This window comes from Camellia sinensis, chromosome 6 (genome assembly GCF_055761805.1).
Source record: "Camellia sinensis isolate YWXY chromosome 6, ASM5576180v1, whole genome shotgun sequence".
In the NCBI taxonomy this organism is placed as follows: domain Eukaryota; kingdom Viridiplantae; phylum Streptophyta; class Magnoliopsida; order Ericales; family Theaceae; genus Camellia; species Camellia sinensis.
Window position 1 is genome coordinate 54,442,073 of NC_138966.1, and position 4,636 is coordinate 54,446,708.

Sequence of the window (4,636 nt, forward strand, 5' to 3'; positions counted from 1 at the left end):
TGGCAGATATGTAAATACGTGGTTTACATACTATTTCTTGCGCATTACGGTTCGAACACTCGAACACCTATACGGATTCTCCTGCATAGTGGCAGATATGTAAATACGGGGTTTACATACCATTTCTTGCGCATTATGGTTCGAACACTCGAACACCTATACGGATTCTCCTGCACAGTGGCAGATATGTAAATACGGGGTTTCCATACCATTTCTTGCGCATTACGGTTCGAACACTCGAACACCTATACGGATTCTCCTGCACAGTGGCAGATATGTAAATACGGGGTTTCCATACCATTTCTTGCGCATTACGGTTCGAACACTCGAACACCTATACGGATTCTCCTGCAAAGTGGCAGATATGTAAATACGGGGTTTACATACCATTTCTTGCGCATTACAGTTCGAACACCTGAACACCTATACGGATTCTCCTGCACAGTGGCAGATATGTAAATACGGGGTTTACATACCATTTCTTGCGCATTACGGTTCGAACACCCGAACACCTATACGGATTCTCCTGCACAGTGGCAGATATGTAAATACGGGGTTTACATACCATTTCTTGCGCATTACGGTTCGAACACTCGAACACCTATACGGATTATCCTGCACAGTGGCAGATATGTAAATACGGGGTTTCCATACCAATTCTTGCGCATTACGGTTCGAACACCAGAACACCTATACGGATTCTCCTGCACAGTGGCAGATATGTAAATACGGGGTTTCCATACCAATTCTTGCGCATTACGGTTCGAACACCCGAATACCAATACGGATTCTCCTGCACAGTGGCAGATATGTAAATACAGGGTTTCCATACCAATTCTTGCGCATTACGGTTCGAACACCCGATAACCTATACGGATTCTCCTGCACAGTGGCAGATATGTAAATACGGGGTTTACATACCATTTCTTGCGGATTATGGTTCGAACACTCAAACACCTATACGGATTCTCCTGCACAGTGGCAGATATGTAAATACGGCGATTACATACCATTTCTTGCGCATTACGGTTCGAACACTCGAACACCTATACGGATTCTCCTGCACAGTGGCAGATATGTAAATACGGGGTTTCCATACCAATTCTTGCGCATTACGGTTCGAACACTCGAACAACTATACGGATTATCCTGCACAGTGGCAGATATGTAAATACGGGGTTTACATACCATTTCTTGCGCATTACGGTTCGAACACTCGAACACGTATACGGATTCTCCTGCACAGTGGCAGATATGTAAATACGGGGTTTACATACCATTTCTTGCGCATTACGGTTCGAACACTCGAACACCTATACGGATTCTCCTGCACAGTGGCAGATATGTAAATACGGGGTTTACATACCATTTCTTGCGCATTATAGTTCGAACACTCGAACACCTATACGGATTCTCCTGCACAGTGGCAGACATGTAAATACGGGGTTTCCATTCCAATTCTTGCGCATTACGGTTCGAACACCCGAAAACCTATACGGATTCTCCTGCACAGTGGCAGATATGTAAATACGGGGTTTCCGTACCAATTCTTGCGCATTACGGTTCGAACCCCCGACCACCTATACGGATTCTCCTGCACAGTGGCAGATATGTAAATACGGGGTTTACATACCCTTTCTTGCGCATTACGGTCCGAACACTCGAACACCTATACGGATTCTCCTGCACAATGGCAGATATGTAAATACGGGGTTTCGATACCAATTCATGCGCATTACGGTTCGAACACCCGAACACCTATACGGATTCCCCTGCACAGTGGCAGATATGTAAATACGGGGTTTACATACGATTTCTTGCGCATTACGGTTCGAACACCCGAACACCTATACGGATTCTCCTGCACAGTGGCAGATATGTAAATACGGGGTTTCCATACCAATTCTTGCGCATTACGGTTCGAACACCCGAATACCAATACGGATTCTCCTGCACAGTGGCAGATATGTAAATACAGGGTTTCCATACCAATTCTTGCGCATTACGGTTCGAACACCCGATAACCTATAAGGATTCTCCTGCACAGTGGTAGATATGTAAATACGGGGTTTACATACCATTTCTTGCGGATTATGGTTCGAACACTCAAACACCTATACGGATTCTCCTACGAAGTGGCAGATATGTAAATACGGCGATTACATACCATTTCTTGCGCATTACGGTTCGAACACTCGAACACCTATACGGATTCTCCTGCACAGTGGCAGATATGTAAATACGGGGTTTCCATACCAATTCTTGCGCATTACGGTTCGAACACTCGAACAACTATACGGATTATCCTGCACAGTGGCAGATATGTAAATACGGGGTTTACATACCATTTCTTGCGCATTACGGTTCGAACACTCGAACACCTATACGGATTCTCCTGCACAGTGGCAGATATGTAAATACGGGGTTTACATACCATTTCTTGCGCATTACGGTTCGAACACTCGAACACCTATACGGATTCTCCTGCACAGTGGCAGATATGTAAATACCGGGTTTACATACCATTTCTTGCGCATTATAGTTCGAACACTCGAACACCTATACGGATTCTACTGCACAGTGGCAGACATGTAAATACGGGGTTTCCATTCCAATTCTTGCACATTACGGTTCGAACACCCGAAAACCTATACGGATTCTCCTGCACAGTGGCAGATATGTAAATACGGGGTTTCCGTACCAATTCTTGCGCATTACGGTTCGAACCCCCGAACACCTATACGGATTCTCCTGCACAGTGGCAGATATGTAAATACGGGGTTTACATACCATTTCTTGCGCATTACGGTTCGAACACTCGAACACCTATACGGATTCTCCTGCACAGTGGCAGATATGTAAATACGGGGTTTCGATACCAATTCATGCGCATTACGGTTCGAACACCCGAACACCTATACGGATTCCCCTGCACAGTGGCCGGTATGTAAATACGGGGTTTACATACCATTTCTTGCGCATTACGGTTCGAACACCCGAACACCTATACGGATTCTCCTCCACAGTGGCAGATATGTAAATACGGGGTTTACATACCATTTCTTGCGCGTTACGGTTCGAACACTCGAACACCTATACGGATTCTCCTGCACAGTGGCAGATATGTAAATACGTGGTTTACATACTATTTCTTGCGCATTACGGTTCGAACACTCGAACACCTATACGGATTCTCCTGCATAGTGGCAGATATGTAAATACGGGGTTTACATACCATTTCTTGCGCATTATGGTTCGAACACTCGAACACCTATACGGATTCTCCTGCACAGTGGCAGATATGTAAATACGGGGTTTCCATACCATTTCTTGCGCATTACGGTTCGAACACTCGAACACCTATACGGATTCTCCTGCACAGTGGCAGATATGTAAATACGGGGTTTCCATACCATTTCTTGCGCATTACGGTTCGAACACTCGAACACCTATACGGATTCTCCTGCAAAGTGGCAGATTTGTAAATACGGGGTTTACATACCATTTCTTGCGCATTACAGTTCGAACACCTGAACACCTATACGGATTCTCCTGCACAGTGGCAGATATGTAAATACGGGGTTTACATACCATTTCTTGCGCATTACGGTTCGAACACCCGAACACCTATACGGATTCTCCTGCACAGTGGCAGATATGTAAATACGGGGTTTACATACCATTTCTTGCGCATTACGGTTCGAACACTCGAACACCTATACGGATTATCCTGCACAGTGGCAGATATGTAAATACGGGGTTTCCATACCAATTCTTGCGCATTACGGTTCGAACACCAGAACACCTATACGGATTCTCCTGCACAGTGGCAGATATGTAAATACGGGGTTTCCATACCAATTCTTGCGCATTACGGTTCGAACACCCGAATACCAATACGGATTCTCCTGCACAGTGGCAGATATGTAAATACAGGGTTTCCATACCAATTCTTGCGCATTACGGTTCGAACACCCGATAACCTATACGGATTCTCCTGCACAGTGGCAGATATGTAAATACGGGGTTTACATACCATTTCTTGCGGATTATGGTTCGAACACTCAAACACCTATACGGATTCTCCTGCACAGTGGCAGATATGTAAATACGGCGATTACATACCATTTCTTGCGCATTACGGTTCGAACACTCGAACACCTATACGGATTCTCCTGCACAGTGGCAGATATGTAAATACGGGGTTTCCATACCAATTCTTGCGCATTACGGTTCGAACACTCGAACAACTATACGGATTATCCTGCACAGTGGCAGATATGTAAATACGGGGTTTACATACCATTTCTTGCGCATTACGGTTCGAACACTCGAACACGTATACGGATTCTCCTGCACAGTGGCAGATATGTAAATACGGGGTTTACATACCATTTCTTGCGCATTACGGTTCGAACACTCGAACACCTATACGGATTCTCCTGCACAGTGGCAGATATGTAAATACGGGGTTTACATACCATTTCTTGCGCATTATAGTTCGAACACTCGAACACCTATACGGATTCTCCTGCACAGTGGCAGACATGTAAATACGGGGTTTCCATTCCAATTCTTGCGCATTACGGTTCGAACACCCGAAAACCTATACGGATTCTCCTGCACAGTGGCAGAT